General features: G+C 46.3%; 1 protein-coding gene across 2 annotated transcripts in view; it reads right to left on the reverse strand.

Moving 5' to 3' along the window:
* Positions 1–18,605, reverse strand: part of LOC119446304 (NAD kinase) — a 91,823-nt gene that overhangs the window by 55,177 nt on the left and 18,041 nt on the right. The window lies entirely within an intron of this gene.

An 18,605-nucleotide genomic window follows, 5' to 3' on the forward strand; every position in this document is an offset into this window, starting at 1 on the left:
TGCTGAAGTGACACGTGCAAGATGACTGATCATCACCATCAGCCTATATTTATGTCCACTGCAGGACGAAGGCCGCTCCCTGCGATCTCCAATTAACCCTGTCTTGCGCTAGCTGATTCCAATTTGCGCCTGCGAATTTCCTAACTTCATCACCCCGCCTAGTTTTATGCCGTCCTGGACTGCGCTTCCCTTCTCTTGGTATCCATTCTGTAGCTCTAATGGTCCATCGGTTATCCATCCTACGCATTACATGGCCTGCCCAGCTCCATTTCTTCCGCGTAATGTCAACTAGAATATCGGTTATCCCCGTTTGTTCTCAGATCCACACCACTATCTTGACTGTATATCTTATCAGATGACTATATCTTATCAAAGAAAATAGTAAAACAGATGAAGTTGTCATTTTTAACAGCGGAGCTGTTTCAGCTGGGCCTAATGTGTCCGCTGAATCCAAAAATGTGGGCCGATCCTGGCAGCAGTGCAGAAAGGGTCCGAGCGCAATGGCACATACACCTGTCAACTAGCGAAGCTGAGCCTGGATAATTCTAGCTAAGAATGGTGGGGACTAATTGCCTATCGATAGGAAATTGATAGCCAATCAATAGCTAGTCGATAATCGATCAATAATCAATAAATTGCCGAAAATGCTTGGGATGACTTGGTAGTGCTTAGCCTAGCCAAAAAGCCAGGACTAGCTAGGTGCCCATCATCTCCGCTGTCTCTTTAGCATTGCGCTGCCAGTGCAAGCTACGCAAATTTTTTTTTCTTTTCCGCAAAAACGAACATTGTTTCCGCGTAAGGAAAAATAAATTGTACAAAGAACCACTCCTTAAACCATTTCCATGTTACCGCTTTTGCGATCGCACTATTACCAGTGTCGATACTATGGCATTATTTTAGCGCTAAGGCCAGTTACTTTTGTGCTTCAATGCATAAAACAGCGTTTTCCTCAAAAAGTTAACTGGAACGCCCATGCATTTCGTCGGACACTTTGAAAATTAATATCTCGAAACTGGTTCAGTCCTGAGAATTCATTCCAAGTGGATACGCCTTGCGAACTCGGCGGCTAGAATTCGTAGGTTGAAAGATGTGCCGTAAAATAATTAATTAAAAAGGTAATTTGCGTAATTATGTTAGATAATCATTTAGGCGTTTTGACCATCCATTAGGCCATCCATGTCAGAATTAGCTTGGAAATACATAAAACAATTAGCCTCCTTAGAGCGTCGTCGCATTAATGCGAACACAAGAAATCCTGAGATATGGTCAATTCCATACTTCGGAACACTCTATAAGCATCAGTCGTTAATACATTACCTACCATTCACTTTGAACAGATACAAAAATGGCAGTAATTTCAGTAAGAGAGAACTCAGCTGACACTTTTGTCGCTTGTAATGTATCTGATGTGATTAATATTCAGCCTTTGTGTATGGTTCTGAGTAGATAATGTAAATCCTGTTTCGTTTTCTGAGCAAATGTTGATCTTGTAAAATTCAGTCTCATGCTATGTTGTATAGCTGGTGTTGCGTTGTTTTGTATAGCTAGTATTGTTATTGTAGTGTGGTTTAAAATGCATTCTGTTAAAACTTTTTCCAATTCTGTTAACTCGCCGTGACGCAAACATTCTTTGTCTTTCCGTTCATAGCTATTTCGTCTATGAGGAATTCCAGCGATAGCTGGAAATATGTGAAATATTGTGCATGTGTGCACACTGTTTGCTGTACTATTGCCTTGCCTGGTCTTTTTGGTCACGTCCAGCTACATATGTAGCTTTTAGTCCAAAATGACCGTCCAGCATGTAAACTGGACAATAAATTGATTTGATTTGATTGATATCGTCGGACACTTTGAAAATTATTATCTCGAAACTGGTTTAGTCCTGAGATTTCGTTCCAAGTGGATACGCCTTGCGAACTCGGCGGCTATAATTCGTAGATTGAAATATGTGCCATAAAATCATTAATTAAAACGTTAATTAGCGTAATTATGTTAATTCTTCAATTAGACGTTTTGATTTCACGTGGAAGTAATGGCCGCCTCATCGAGTAGTTTAGATCAAGGATTATAACTGCGTTATCTGCCACAGGCAATCTTTAAAAATTTGGTTCAGCTAAAATGAAACACCCTGTATATTTGCATGCTAAATGACATCATAGAACCATATCGTACAAATTAAGGAAAGTGCATGCGCACCACCAGAAAAAATAGTAGCACAGGCAATGGGCCGGATTACTGATGTTCCCGTGGGAGAAACAAAGATATCGGCCTTTTATTGCTTATATACAGCAGCTGATTAAACCTCGAGAAGGTGAGGCTGACAGATACGGTACAATCTGTAAGTAAAAAAAAGAATTTTTTTATTACAGGCCGGGCCTGGTCATTCGCACGCGGGCCCTAGCTAAGCTTAGTAATGAACGCCCGGGCCCGGGCCGGGCCCCGGCTTGGAACTACGGGCCCGGGCCGGGCTCGGGCTTTGTATTACGGGCCCGGGCTGGGCTCGGGCCTCGTAAAGCGGGCCCGGGCCGGGCTCGGGCCGAAAAATCAGGCCCGTGCAGTGCTCTAGTCTGGACCACGGAGTGGTCTTGGCGTAGACACATTCGAGTCTTGTCGGTGTAGTCGCCGTCACTCATGCCCAGTGTTGTACACGTTCCTCTAAAACAGGAACAAAAGCTCGTTCCTTCCCAAAATTGAAACGATTTCCAAGTTCCTTTAATGAGAAAGGAACGCGTTCTAGTTACACTTCGAACATTGGAACGTGCCTTACATTAACGCCCCATTTTGTGATTATTTAATTAAAATATATGTCGGATAATCCTGAGGTGAAATAAAATGAGCAATTTAAAACTCACATCGAACCTCGTATGTTATACGAATTTCAACATCGCCGGCAGCAGAATATCTGGATATAAAAAGAATCCAAAGAAACGCTCCTATAAGATTTCTTTCAGGGCGCACCGGACATACTCCAGAGATGCCTAACAGCAACTTTGGTGCTCGTCTATTACAAGTGGAAAACATATGGCACTTTCCACTTCGGCCTTCAAATGCGCAGTCAGGATACTGCGCTTCAGATGTGCAAATAGAAAGTTACTCACATGCACAAATATAATTCAATTTCTTGCACAAGAAACCACATCGAAAGAAACAATACATAGGCGTTTAATGAATGCTAATTCAATATTGCAGTATGAGTAGGAAAAGAAATGTCCAGAATACATACTCGCAACTTAGTTAAGTCCCTTGTTTGAACTCACTAATTAGTGAGTTGCATCTCGATGTTGGTGCCTGACAGACGAACCCGTTTTTCAAGCGAAGCTCGTATTGCCTCACAAGTGTTGGCGGTGGTGGTGATGTCACGCTAAAACCCTATCGATAACGTGTCGAAAAGTCGCGTCTCGTTCGCTTGGCATATACCAAAATTGGCATGGAAGGGTACGAATGTATGACTAACATGACTGATAGGTCATGACGTCAATAACTTCAAATGCACGATTAACAATAATAAAATCACGCGTGGCGCATACCACGCATTAGATATGTGCGTATAAGCTAGGGACAAGAATGAAAGGAAGGAAGGAAGGAAGGAAGGAAGGAAGGAAGGAAAGAAAGAAAAGAAAGAAAGAAAGGAAGAAAGAGAGAACAAAAGAACGACAGGAAGAAATCACGTGTGGCTCATACCGGGGCCGCACATTTGAGCTCCGCTTCCATACTAGAGCAGGTGCGGGGAAAGCTGCACCGGCGCCAGATCAGGTGACGTGCTCGACCAATCAGGGTCGTTTTGGTGTGTCAGGGGGAGGGAAAGGAAAGGGGCTTGGCACGCACTCCGCCGGGCTTCCCTCGCCTCAGATCAGTTTCGGCGTCCGGATGGGAAGGCCCGCGCGTGGTGCGTTCCTCCGAGGAACAGGCTGCGTTTGAGCGACGGCGCCGCGAACTCGCTCCGGAAAGGGCTCGTCGTGGACGTTCCGATTTTAGCGTGAGGGCTTCCGAAGCCCAGGCGAAACGTCAGCGAAGAGCCGCGGACCTCAAGTTGCGAGAGCGCGACGTTGAGGCAGCGAAGAGCCGCCGACCATGAGTTCAGGGCAAAAGAAGCGGAACGCCTGCGACAGAGTCGTCTTGCCACAAGCTTCGCTTACCCCCATTTTTTTCTTGGCTGGTGATTTTTTCGTTAGCACTTCGTTGGCAATGTTGAAGAGCCGTTCCACCGACGCGCTTGAGGGTACTTCCGTGTTGTACGTGAGGAAAAGTTGGTTCAATCCCTCGAAGTACTTCATCTGCAATATCGGGTAGTCAACTGGTACCAGCAAGTACCGCGACCGCTCATCCTGTGCCTCGGCTGGAAGGTTTCGGTGCCCGTGAGGACTGGAAACTTTCCATCCGCTGCGAAGTCCCTCGAGTGGCGCTGCGACTCTGACGTCATCGTTTCTTTGCAGCAGGCCGGCATGGAGGAAAGAAACTAGAGGAGGAAGCGTCACGGGGCAGTCTTGAAGCCTAGAAATAGAAACATACAACGGAGATCTCACGAAGAAAAAATGCCCCACATTCACGTGACAGGCAAGCGGTAGTTCTTTGCGCCTCACGTGGTCGCCCATCCGCACTGCGTGACGTGCTGCGTACGTGCGTGCGTCTGTTCAATGCCGTGGAACGTTTACAGAAGGAACGCCGTTCCTTCTGCCATTCCTTCATAAACGTAGCGAGTTACCGTTACAGTTCCACCGACCCTTAATGGAACGGTGGCGTTACTCCGTTCCTCCCAAAAGGAACTAGTTCCAGGAACGTCGTTCCTTGGAACGCCGTTCCGTACAACACTGCTCTCATGCTTCGGCACATTGGTTCGAGTGAGCGCCTATTCACTTATTATTGATACGTTGGCGATAGCGTGGGCGTAAGTTTGCGTGCGAGTAGGCGTGGATGTGTGTAGATAACGTGCGAGAAGTGTAGTATGCCAGTAAGTGGCGCTACTTCCTTATGTAACGAGCAGTACTCCCTCATAAGTGCCGACGTTCCGGAGTTGAAGTACTTTCTTTGGAGGTTAGCTATACAGCGCTGGCGGATGAATGATCTTTTTTTGATCCTCGAGGTTATAAGCCGTGCATCGCGAAGGGCGGCAACACAGGCAGTCCTTATGTAGCAGCGGCGACACAGGTTGATTCCATCCCTTAATATGAGAATCACTATTTTTGCAGCGAACTACCGCACACGGCTTCCCTTTATCGTTACGCATTTTGCCGCATGAATTGGGCGCAGTAGCACCTATTGAGTAGCACGTATTTATGTAGCACGTATTGAGCAACACAAAATTGGACCGGGAATTTTTCAGGATGGGCTAACAATTTTCTCACTGGCACTCTTGCTCTGAATATAATGTTTAATAAAGTTGAATAATTAATTATAACTAATTATGTAATTGGGCGAAATACAAAACAATATTGGGACTTGCCCTCCAAGCGACGCCAAACAACCTTAAATTGGTTCTGTCCAGCTACGTGGACACTTAAATATTGTTTTAAAGTTTGGTACAAGTTACGTGGGACAACTGGTATAGTTATCACCATCATCGTAGGCATAGTCTCGGTCATAGAGTTTCTCACTATAACACCTAGAGGGTAATGTGGCGCCACCGACTATGCGAGTTTCTTAAAGGGCGATGTGCCGTCATGGGAATGATGGGATATGTGTATGCGAGGCTTGTGTTGGCTGGTGTTGTACGAGTCTTCGTCTAAAACGTGGACATGGCTACACAAATAACGCGTTCTTAAAATGAAATTACGTAAAAGGCTTTCATTCACCCATATTACATCTCTCAATAAAGTTTAGTCACCTACAATGCAGGATCAAGCGAAGAAAAGCAAGAACAGACGACAAGTTGTTCCAAAGCGAGCGAGAATCGTGTCGTTTGTTCGCCAACTTTAGCGGCCAGTTGATACTTTTTAAGCTTCATATAATTGTACACCCGATAATATGTCCCAATGATGAAACAAAACATGCTTTTGTGCAATAATAAAGCTAAAACAGCTTTTTACGTGCTGTTTTAGCAGAAAATAAATCATTGTGACAGACGGAACGGTGCTAGCCAGGCGCGTCTTCAAGGCTTTCTGGCTCTCCGAGGACGATGCCAATCCGATGTCACAATATACCGGCATTCCCATGGACACTACAGCGCAGCAGCACCAGTTTTCCCTCTACGATGTAGTGAGAAACTCTATGGTCTCGGTCATCATCATCACCGTCGCCATCATCAATCCCCATTATCATCATTCTCATGCCGGGCATAATCATCATTTGGCATCACCATGATCATCGCCATCACCATGGGCTACACAACGTTACCATCATCGTCGTCATCGTCATTGTGGGTATCATAGCATCATGCTCATCATGGGTTGTCTTTCTATAAATAAACATCCCTCCTCCTCTTTGATTCAGGGAAGTAGGTAGAGGTACATACAGACAAACGTTTTCGCAATAAAAAATTATGCAGATCCACCCCACATGTTGGAATGAGAAGCGAAGCTTTCCTGAAGTGGTTGAATAAATGTCATGCAACTGACTATATTCTGCACAGCATTTTGCACCATAACGATTACCTGCCTGCCGGTAAGATACGCGGAGACTCCCACCACGTGACCCACTTGAATACGCATTATAATGTCTCCGGGATTTGACCCCACCCCACCTCCCCCTGCTATGACATTGTATTCAGGGTTGGCGTCCCCGCCTAGCACTGCCCGATTCTGGAGACAGTGCTACAGTCAACTGCGAAAGACCGACCAAGCAGATGCCCCAAACCCAAGGAAAGTAAAGACACAGAAAGGTTTGCTTTATCAAAGGTATGGATGACGCATATTTGTTGCAGTGAGGAAATTTAGGTATCATTCGTTATATCACTGAGTAATTCCGCAGAAGAAAAGGCCAGCAGCCAGGACACCTTTAGGGTAGCAAAAATGGTTGTGCTGTTCTGCGTGTAAGCTATTCGGCAAGACAGCAGCACCCAGCCCGGTCAGAAAGGTCCGGGGTGGCTTGAAAGAAAGTCCCCCTTTAAAATTCCGACAGAACCCATCTCACGGTGAATGTCGACGTTAATTCGATTAGCATCGAAGCAACGTAGTGACACACTGTATTCCCACCGCCGAAGCGCATCATGTACGAGACAATATATGCAAGCGGCATCCTCTTTTGTGCATCCTGCTGGGCACGCTGCGGCATCTGGGGGCGCCGCTGCGAAGTCATCGCGTGGCGCGTTTTTTGAATATATGTTAAGAGAAGAGTGTCTGAATATACCGGGTGTTTCAGCGATCACTTTGATTAATTTTTAAAGGTTGCCTGTGGCAGATATAGCACAATTCTAGTTCATGAGCTAGTCTACTGGAAGAGGCGGACATTACATGCTCACAAAATTTAAATGCGTAATCGACAAATAATAAAAATTCACTAATTGAGTTTTTAACCTATTACCTAATGGCCCATATTGCAATTTACAAATTCTAGCCGGGGAGTTCGCAAGGCGGATCCACTTGGAATGAATTCTCGGGATGACACCAGTTTCGAGATAATTCCCGAACTTTGCGGGGAAATGGATTGGCGTTCCAGTTACTTTCGTGCTTCCTTCGTTTCTTCCTTCGAGAAGCCCTCGCGGGTTCGTGTAACCCTACCGATCGCCCGCCGTTGCCGCTTGCGAATCTTTGAAGTTAAATTGCTTCAAAATTAAATCTGTCCGTTACGCAAGATAATGAATGGCTCATACTCCCGTAAACATAATGCCGCTCATAGGCATCCTCAAAACGCACCGATCTGTTACTGAAGCGATGACTGAAATTTCACGAATTCTTGGATGCACTTCCTTTTCTTTGATTTTTGCCACTAAGCGTATATGTATTAACGTTCATGGCCAATCCTCCAGCATGGGCAACTCTCCCTACAATGCCTTCATAGAACCTGAACATTTCACGTAGGCTCACAGATATCTCTAAAATATGACGATTTCTTTATATAGAATGGGTAATTATATTTCACGGATTCTTTAATTTACTTTATATTTTTTAGCCATTCGGTATGTGGCACTCGGAATGCGCACGTTCTTGGCTAATCCTCAAGAATGGATATGCAGTGCAGCACGACTTGTCGCGCGGCACTTTTATGTAGCACGTATTGAGCAACACAAAATTGGACCGGGAATTTTTCAGGATGGGCTAACACTTTTCTCACTGGCACTCTTGCTCTGAATATAATGTGTAATGAAGTTGAATAATTAATTATAACTAATTATGTAATTGGGCGAAATACAAAACAATATTGGGACTTGCCCTCCAAGCGACGCCAAACAACCTTAAATTGGTTCTGTCCAGCTACGTGGACACTTAAATATTGTTTTAAAGTTTGGTACAAGTTACGTTTTAGCTACGTTTTGGGTGGTACCTTTGAGGAGGCGGAGCGTGTGCGCCCCTCCGGCCATTTGCTGTATCCATAATCCCAGGACGCGCAGTTTATCCACCTTTCTTACACGTTCCCCGTCCAAGAACAGTTCGAAACTCGGGCGATTTTCGGACTTCTCTGGAGCACATGTCATGCCGGCCCCTTGCTTCAAGGTCTCAACTTCTTGGATTGCCCACTGGAGAAGCTCCTGCATATCCCCGTAGGGTCCCACGATTTGCCCACAGCGTAATATTGACAGTTTAAATGGTGCTCCCTGGGGCTTGCCTCGCCCCCAGTTAAATTGCGAGTTTACGCATTCCCGCATTAAATAGGAGGGGGGAGAGTATGGGCCCTTGTGGGGTGCATCGATCGGGAGCTTCAAAGGGTTTCGACCTGATGGTCGTACGGTTTTTCAGAAAGCTGCAGATGAGGTGCGCACTGACCTACCCTCTCCCCGCCTCTCCTATCGCGAGCACATCTATCCGCTCGCCCCTTGCGCGCGTAAGAAGACGGCGCGCACCCTCCCCGCCTTCCTTTCTTGCGAGCGCGAGAAGACACCGCCGCACAAAGCCACCATCCTTCTCGGCTCACCCTCGCAAGCTTTCGCTCGCACCTACAGCATGCGGCGCGCGGCCGCGATGTTATCGTACTTTCTGGGGAACATCACGGCCACGCATCCATATAATTGCTATCGCAATCGAAGTGTAGAGAACAAAACGGGATTAACTAAGAGCATCGAACTACGTAGAAGTGAAGAAGGAGAAGTGACGACATTACAGTAAACATCAAAGAAAGCTTCTCCTATAACCGGTTTCCGTGCACATATGAATGCAGATATGGATGATTTTTTCTTTTAATGCGAAAGCATTATATGCCATATTACGCGAAAATCCGGCGTCAGTGGCGTGACGGAACGATGGCACCAAAAATAGCCGATAGCACAAATAGTAAAAACACGTCAAAAATGTTCGGCTTGACGTCTAATTTCTCAGGGAAGTTCCTGTAAACAAAGCAAATTGATGGCTTTCAAAAGAAAACTTGGTACATTTCGGTGTGGGTGGGAATCTAACCCGGGCCTTCGGGCCTCCGGGGTGCGAGACGAGCAGTCTTCACGGTTCTGGCTGACCAAAGGTGTGCCTAGTGCCTGCGTCAGTGCACACGTCACGTCGCAGCCAACTGGCTGACTAAAGGCGTGGCCTAGCGCGTGCGTCATTAGGCACGTGACGGCGCTATCAATGGGGAGGAGGTGGCGCCACATCATGAGTATCTAAAATGAGCGCGCTGCCTCCCTCCCGAGCGGCCCTTGCTATTCGGATTTCATCGGTGCTGTGTCTACTGCGATGGACTGTCGACGCCATGTCACGAGTGTATAAAATTAGCCAGTCTTTGGCCAACGTATACGAAAAACACACACATCGAATCAATAGAAAGAACTTTAATGCATGTCGAACACATCAATCGAAAACACTTCACCAAAGGGACTATACTGCTTTCGCGTTCCCACACGTAAGCAGCCTTAAGAGTCTCTGCCGAATTTTCTTTTTTATTAATTGCTTCACGGATGCACGAGAAGAAAGAACCGTAGGTCTCCTACCAGGAAGGTATGTAAACGTGAAATGCTCCTTTCTGGCATCACTATCAACAACAGAAGATTTTCTATTGATTTTCTATGACGCCACATCGGTGCGCGGTAGGGCGATGACGTGGAGATTGTGACGGTAATCTATTCAGGCAAAGCTCACTAGAAATAAAACGTGCAGCAACATCTATTGTACCGAAAAAGAAGCCATTCAAGTAGGAGACTTGAACAAGTCGCCTAATTATTCTGAAGATGCAGCATTAAGAGGCTAGGCGAAGAGGAGAATGAGGACATAGAACAGCGCGAAAGTTACGCACGGACGAGAGAACGACGCAGTGCTTGTTTTCTTCCGCTCGCTGCACCTTAACCAACTAACCCAAGTCAGCAGCTTAGTGTACTGAGTATTTTGCTTCGCCCCGGTATGCTTTTTTTTTTTTTTTTTTTTTATGGCTCTTACTTGATCCTGATTTTAGCATCTTGGAAGAGCGTCCACCTTGATTATCCAAACCGACGTCCAAGCCTCTTCGACATTGACCAACCGAGGCCATCAGTCTGAGCGCAGACAGCCAACTTCCCACTCCTGTTCCACGTCATGAAGAAACACCAGGAAAAAAACGCCTCGCGCGGAGAGCGGTATCACTGCGCCGGATGGATGAGTGGGCCACGCCTGCGGCCGGAGGCGTCGGGCGCGGGGTGATCTTTGACCTTGTAACGTCGTCGCCGTCGTCTTGCGCGACAAGTTTCTTGGCTCGAGTGTGGCGAACCTTGCAATTAGGCCCACTCTCTCTCGTCCCCACTGACAGTTGCGTGAGCGCGCCTTCGTTGTCGCGACGGCTGCCAAACACGGGAGTGTGTTTGTGTGCGTGTGTGTGTGTGTGTGCCACCATGGTTCCTGAATGTGTTTGTGTGTACTTGTTTATATTGTACTTGTTGTGTGTGTGTGTGTGTGTGTGTGTGTGTGTGTGTGTGTGTGTGTGTGTGTGTGTGTGTGTGTGTGTGTGTGTGTGTGTGTGTGTGTGTGTGTGTGTGTGTGTGTGCGTGCGTGTGTGTGTGTGCGTGTGTGTGTGTGTGTGCGTGCGTGTGCGCGTGCGCGTGCGCGTGCGTGTGCGTGTGCGCGTGCGTGCCAGCTAGGTGGTGGTGCTACAGTGAGTGAGCAGGACGGACACTCCCGGCCGCGCCGTCATTTCCCAAAGTGAAGGCGTGGGACTTGAAAGCGTTTTGCCGTGAAAGCCGACGTCGGAATGCCACGTGAGTGTGAGCGCGCGCTGCGCCCCAGTGGAATGCACACAGAGGGAATGAACTTTCTGGAGAAGACGATCCGAACCTCTTCGAGGCACCCGGCAGCAATCAAGGGCTGAGTTGAGCAACGTCCTTAATGTCGCCGCTGCCGGGCGTTTTACGTAACTGATGTCAACGAATTTAGAAAGGAAGAGGCATGTCGTGTTATGCCAACGGCCCGAAATAGCGGACCATCTTGAGGAAGTCGGATTTTTTTTTTTAATAATCTGCCCAGTCACCTAGTCACCGAAAATTACTCGTGGCAGTTTTGAAGCGCTCGCATCGACGCGCAATCGTGATGTGAATTCGAAGAGCTGAGTCTTTCAGCATGACTGCCAACTACAGAACTTTGAGGCGTAGGAACGTTGCACACAGGAATGTGGGTCAAGGATGCGCTCTATATATTCAGTTAACTTGCAGGAAGTAGATGATTCCCAATGATTCTTCCCAATTCGCACCATATGCAATTAATTCACTTCCAACGAAGATGCACTTTCGATGAAATAAAATGCAATTACCACGCATTTGCCATGAAGGTACACATTCTCTGCAATTGCAAGCTAGATATATTTTCTATGCAATTCCAGGCAAGTCGCACGCAATTTTCATGGAGATGCACTGTCCATGCAATAAAAGGCAATTCTCGTGCATTATTCACGACGATGCATTTCTCGTCTGTTTACAGGCTATTACTCTGCGACTGCCACGAAGATACACACTTTAAATGCAATTTGAGGCCATTCCCAAGCTGTTTCTTTGAAGATGCACCTCCAATGTAATCTCAGGCAGTCGCTACGCAGTTCCCATGGAGATACACAAGGTGCGCCCGCGCGCAGCTGCCATTGCCCAAAATGGAGCGCAGATGTCTCTGGGACTTCTTACGCGCTGGAGATTTATGCCGTGATTCGGAGTCTCCCTCTATATACTCCTACAACTACAACCTCGACATGCAGTGGTGCACATTTTAACGGTGAGACAGGTAACAGCCGATCTACTTCTTACTGTTCGCTTTTTTTTGTGTGTCAGATATAAAGCTAAGATCTATCGAAGAAACACTGTAAGAATAGTGGGTTGGTTAATGCACAGCTACGGGCCATGTCGAAAACCGGATTAGACGGCGCCCAGCGCGGCAGCTACCTGTGAATAACTCCTGTAATTTCCGCTTCCATAAATCTCACCCCACGGACATTTCGAAAAATTAAACGAAACATCCAAACGAGCGCAGCATTTATTCTTATTTCAAGTAAACATCAAAGGTTGCACATTTGCACATTTAATGCTAACAGCCGTGGTAGTATGTCTTGCTCGCATTGTCAATTCTGAGAAGGACGGCAACTTGTAGCCTATATGAAGCATATCTTCATTCCGCGTACGCATCCGAACGCAGTTTCACCCCCCCCCCCAAATTATAATAATTAAAAAACAAAATAAAAACAAAACAGGGTCTTGATCTACAGGTATAGGTTTATTTTGCCTACAAATTACAGTATTTTTATACTGACGCGCTCCCAAAAAGAAGTCCACGATAACAGGGAGACCTATATTTCAAACAACATCACACATTTCGAGCGTAAATATTTGTTCTAATACGTTTTCGCAACGCAGCGTTTTGAGCAGCGTCTAAGAAACAGCTATTGCATACGCAGTTGTTTAGGTAAGCAGGCGTGGTTAACGTCTCGATGCGTGCTCTTCTGAAGGGTGATCCTGGTCATGAAAGAAGAAAATAAACGACAGAAACGACCACTTCGTATCTCGAGATGTAGTAGAGAACGGAGGCTAATATAAAGGGAGAGGCCCACAAGCAGCCGTTTTGCGAATGAACATATTTCGCGTTAGTAGTTTATTCAACAGCGCAGAGAGACACATTTACACATATGCTTCTTATCAGTCTCTCTCTATATATCTCTCTCTATCTCTCGTTTTTTTGTATTTTCTTTTTTCAGTCTTGCGAATCGGGCTCATGGTGCCACATCGATTGCTGCAATAAGTGCATCAGTACGCTCTACACGTAGAGGCTGAATACTGTCTCTTATTTCGGTGGCAGAATGCATGCACCTGGATTCGACTTAAGCCGGGGCATCGACTGAAATGAAAAGCTTGTTTTGTTAACCAGGCAACGAACGCGTAGCACGTTCGAAAGCGTGTATGCGCCGAAGAAAGTGAGAAATTGAAGGAGGCGGCAACTTTAGCGGCGTGAACAGATGGAAATCTAGCCTTAGTTGCTTCACTTTGTTACTTGTTTTTTTTTTTCTGCAAGAGAAGAAGCCTGGTGACACGTAGACGCAAGGCAACACGTGGTATATTCCTTAACTGACGGTACTTTTCCAGTGTTCTCCACACGCTGCTGAGGCTTACATATACTCTCCAAGAAGACGCAAGTATTCAAAGTGAGGCCTGTGTCGAGGGGAGGAAACGTTACCAACGTTCGCCTCTGATGCCGCACGATTTGATGAATTCGGCTCTGAAGTTGAGAACGAATACTGATGTCAGAAAATCTACCTCTGAGCTCTCAACGATGCCCCCACCATGTTGGGAACGGTTTCATTCTCTTTGTGTCACTGTGAGCGCACGCATGTGATCGTTTGAATGTGTGTGACATGATGTGTGTAATCTGATGTGCTTGACGTGTGCCTGATGTGCGCGTATGATCGTTTGTGTATACTACATTGAGCGTGAGCGAGAGAGTGATAATTTGTATGCACGTGTGTGTGTTTTCTGCGTTCATGCTTGTTGCAAGCCTCCCAGCACCTTTACCTTCCTCTCTGCCGATTCAATTTACTTGTTCTATGTTCACTGTGTCTATGCATGTAAAATCATCCGTGTGCAAGTGTGTTTATATGTGAGTATGTTTGTCTGCATCTACTTCGGTGTTAGTGTTACCGTATTCGTGTGTTTTGTGCGTCTGTATGTGCGTGCATTTGTGGGTCCGTGCTCTCAAACCTTCCGACATCCCAGTCCTCCTATATCCTGTGGCGCATATTTGCTCTTGACTTCTTTACTGATTGGTATAGTTTGCGTACATTTGCACTTGGACGTGTAGTTACGTCTGCAGCGGGTGCCTCATAATCATATCGTGGTTTTGGCCCGCAAAATCCCACAATTAATTTTTTTTTTTACCTGCAGCGTAAGACCGCCGCATCGAGCGGCTTGACAACGTTTGTGGAGGGCTGAAGGTATGAGCAGACACGAAGCAGAACGCGTAATGCTGCTGATGACAGCTTCGTACCTTTCCAGGGCGTTGGCTAAGTCATAGGGGTTGCATACATTTGTGTAATTTTAACCAACTTCGTCTTCTCTTTTAAGCAGCGTCGTCTTCTCACGAATAAATCTTTGTCTCATTCTGCGGGCACGATATTAAAATAGCCTGGGTTGCTACGAAATCACTTACGGCGCGAGGCATTACGAAACGCGCGGCCCGCGGAAATTAAAATAACTCCAAGTGACGCACATGCGCTCTCACGTAGTCGGCCTTGAAGGTAAGAGATAGTCACGGCACATTTTTCTGAATGATAAATCGAGAGAGCTTTGGTTCAAACGCAAGCTCTTCTTCGAATAGTAGAGGATGTCTCAGAGATCCGTGTCAATGGCTTGGATTTTCACCTCGAAGAACAAGACGAGGTCGTAATCACAGACGGCGAAAGAAAGTGCAGTGTGCCACGCTCCGGAATTGCCCGACAATCATCGCAATTACTCGCGCGTATCAGAATGTGCAATGATTCAAGGAACGCTTTATCGTTTCTTACCAAGTGCTACACGAGTCAAGCAAGCCGCGGTGATTCAGTGGTCTTTATTGGTGTTTTGCTGCAAAACACGAGGTGGCTCTTTCGATTTTCCGGCCCACGGTGGCCGTATTGCAATTGGAATAGAATGCAAAAAAACGCTCCTGCACTCAGCTTAGAGCACACGTTAAATAATACCAGTTCGATTTAAATTCCAGATGATTAGCGGGACGAGCAAAGGAACGAAAAATTTTAGGCGTGTAATGTTACGAGATGGGAAGATGGCGGCGTGGATTAGAGAGGTAACGGGGGTAGCCGATATTCTGATTGGCATTAAGAGAAAGAAATGCAGTTGCGCAGGCAATGTAATGCGTATAGGGTAGACAACCAATGGTCTATTATAGTTACGCAATGAGAGCAAAGGGAAGCGCAGTCCAGGACGGCAGAGAGCTATATGCGGTGTGGTGAAATTAGGAAATTTGCAGGTAATTAAAGGACGGTGTAATGGGCGACAACGATTGTATGACGACGATGGAGCGACGACCATGGGACGAACACGGCAGCATTGTGACCACGATGGTATGCAACAAATCACATGTCGGCAAAATAAACGGTACTCCCTCAGACTAAAAAAAAATTTTTTTCTGAGTAATCACTCGGGCACGTACTCGCAAATATTCTATACTCAGCCGGGCTCACTCGACTCAGCATAATTCTGCTCAGCAGGGCTCACTCGGACTGACTCACCTCTGTCAGCTGGCGCAGTACAGAGGTAATTGAAGATCAACGGGGGAGACCTTCATTGTGGGGTGGAATAAATAGGCTGATGGTGATGATGATGATGATGAATAGCTCTTGTGCCAGTACTCTCCTGAACCGCAGTTACCGATTACCACTGTCGTTATCCTCGTAATTACAGTGTCCTCAGCGTCGTTGGAGGCAACGACCCAGCATTAAAAAAACAACAAAAAACAACATGGGGCTGTTGGAACTTAGACAGAGGATAAAATCGTATGTCGAATTGCTTTTTGTTTCCACGTGGTGCGGTTGCCTCTGGTGGGAAGGGAAAGGCGATCTAGTAATCGATCTCTGAATGGAGTCGAATAGAAGATAACCAGTGCCACACAGAGCAGATGTTTGCAATGACTATCAGCATTCTTGGAACAAAACAGCATCGGAAACTCCTGTTGTAAAAACCCTTGTGCTCCACAATAACGTACGCTATCTCTGCTTATGCACAAGCAGAGTGAATGTACTGCGTAGAAAGCGTGAGCTAGCGCCATAGAGGAGTACGAGAACTCACTACGATGGGTTTATAGAGTTAGCTACTACTGCAGAAAGGAGTCGATAGAACTCTCTTTGTTCTTGGGGCGAGGAGCTCGGAAAAACAAATATGTATGAACCAAACTGCCTAGTCATTTACAAAGATAATATTCATCAGCCATTATCACTGACCACGTTGGGACTGTATATAACACATGCGTAAAGAACCGCGGACGGACCAGTCCTCTAAATACCCACAGTAGCGCTACATATCTGCAATCGATAGCAGCTGGGCACGTAGTCAACCCGGCGCCAACTTTTCATGCTTGGAGCGTGATTATAAGGCTCTAATTGTACAGTTGTACTTCGAATATTACGGGGGAACTGTCATAGTGACACAGCCAGAGTTTCACTGTCGTGTAGGCACGAACCTGGGTATTCATGTTCAAGGCCCTCTAAGGGCATTTCTTCTGGAAACTTCGAGTTTATTTTTAGCGTTTTCTCTTCTGAAAACCTCTCTCTCTCTCTCGCATGACAACTTAACTTGTCAAAGTCTATGTGTCATCGCCCGTGAAAATGATCGCGCACCATCGGGCATCGATGCACTGAGTTTGTTTACCTTTGAATGCAGAGAGCACCATCACCTGTCCGCGAGAGAACGAGGGCTGGTCAAATTTGAGCGACGTATCTGCCGCTGAAATCGAAGATTAAAATCACTTGGGACAGCTGCTCGTCCACCGCCGACACATCGCTGGCCTGCACTTCCGCGAAACCTCGATGGCTGCAGTTTCGGCGAGCAACGTAACAGCGTCCTTGAGTTGGGCTGCAGCCGAGGCGTCTGCCATAACGGCCGGACGTGGACGTGACGCGGGTGCAGAAACGAAGACCCGCCGTCACTTTTTGAATAAGAGATACATTTGGTTTGGCAGCTAATGTGTCTTTAAGCGTTGCTGATAGCGCTGCCCGCTACCTAAGCGAAACTTTCCAGACAATGACCTTAGGTGAGTAATTTGCATATTCGGCATCTGTTGAAGTTTTACTGAAGCTCCAAAACGGGCTCTCGCTTTTTAAAATATGCGGATGACTCAAAGTTCGCGATTTGGCGAGTTTCGTTAAGAGGTTTAGCAGTTTCCTTTCCAGGAGATTAAGTAGTGGAAAAATTTCGTGGCTCAGTGACGTTCCACGTAGATAGGAGTGTCCCCCGGCACACATGGAGAGGAGCTCGCTTACTGAACGTAACGTTGCATTACTGAATGTGAATACTTCATGTGACGGTATAAACTTATTTAATCACCCCACGCCCCGTTTCCCGATCCTTAAGTCACAGTGCCACAGTGCGTTGGACCGCAAGGAACACTGAAGTCGCATTTCAATGATATTGTTAGACGAATATCAGCTTTGACCATTTCCCACTGACCAAAGCTGATATCGATTTCCGGCACCGTCATTTAGTAGCATCTGTTTCGATAATTTGGTCGGGTTTCTTCGTCTTCACGTTTCTGAGACACGCCTTGCTTACGAGAAGCAGCGCACTTGAGGATTCCTAGTTATCTTCTACGAATAAGGTCTTCTAATTTTTTTCTTTTTTTTTACAGAAGGATTTCCGACCTCGCGCTCCGAAGCACTACGTTACATAGCCACTGGGCAACCGGGGCAGCTTAGTTGTCCTGGCAACGTTGAGTGAAATTACGTGAGCTTGTCATGCAGATCGTCAGGAGAGAGGCTTCCTGTTCGAAGTGAACAAAGCTACGTGTCTTCTTAGCGTCGCTTACCTTTTCTATAAGGAGTGTCACTCCTCTGGCATGTATCAGTCTAGACTAAGTCTAACAATCCGGCTCTTGTTCAGGAACTCCTTGCTGTTCACTTTTTCCTGGTGGAGAAAGTCCATCTGCCCGGAGTAGCACTCACAAACTTCGTGTTATAAAACCGTGCATGCTTTGTTCTTGCATTTGGAAGAGGTTGACAACTTCTGTGTTTAGGGTCATTGACAAATAGGTGCTTCCCAGTATGACGTAGGGGGATAGTATGTCTTTGAGGCCGCGAACAGAAAGCCACTCACGTTCAAAACATAAATGAAAAAAATTATTCATGCTTTAACCCATAATATCATAAGCAACTATTATCCAAAGGAGGAAGTGTCACCTTTGGACCGGTAAACATGGACGTGCGTCTGTGCCTTCGGAACCTGGTAACTAGTGTAGAAAGGCAAATTAACGCAGTGGACAAGAAAGTGACTACTGCATTCGATATATTTGGTTGTAAAAGGCTAGGAATTAGTTATACCGGAGAAAAAAATGAAAAAAAAAGAATCATAAAGACCACCCCAGTGACCGGAGTCTGACAGGACAACCTAC

Source organism: Dermacentor silvarum, chromosome 3, assembly GCF_013339745.2.
Source record: "Dermacentor silvarum isolate Dsil-2018 chromosome 3, BIME_Dsil_1.4, whole genome shotgun sequence".
Taxonomy (NCBI): Eukaryota; Metazoa; Arthropoda; class Arachnida; order Ixodida; family Ixodidae; genus Dermacentor; species Dermacentor silvarum.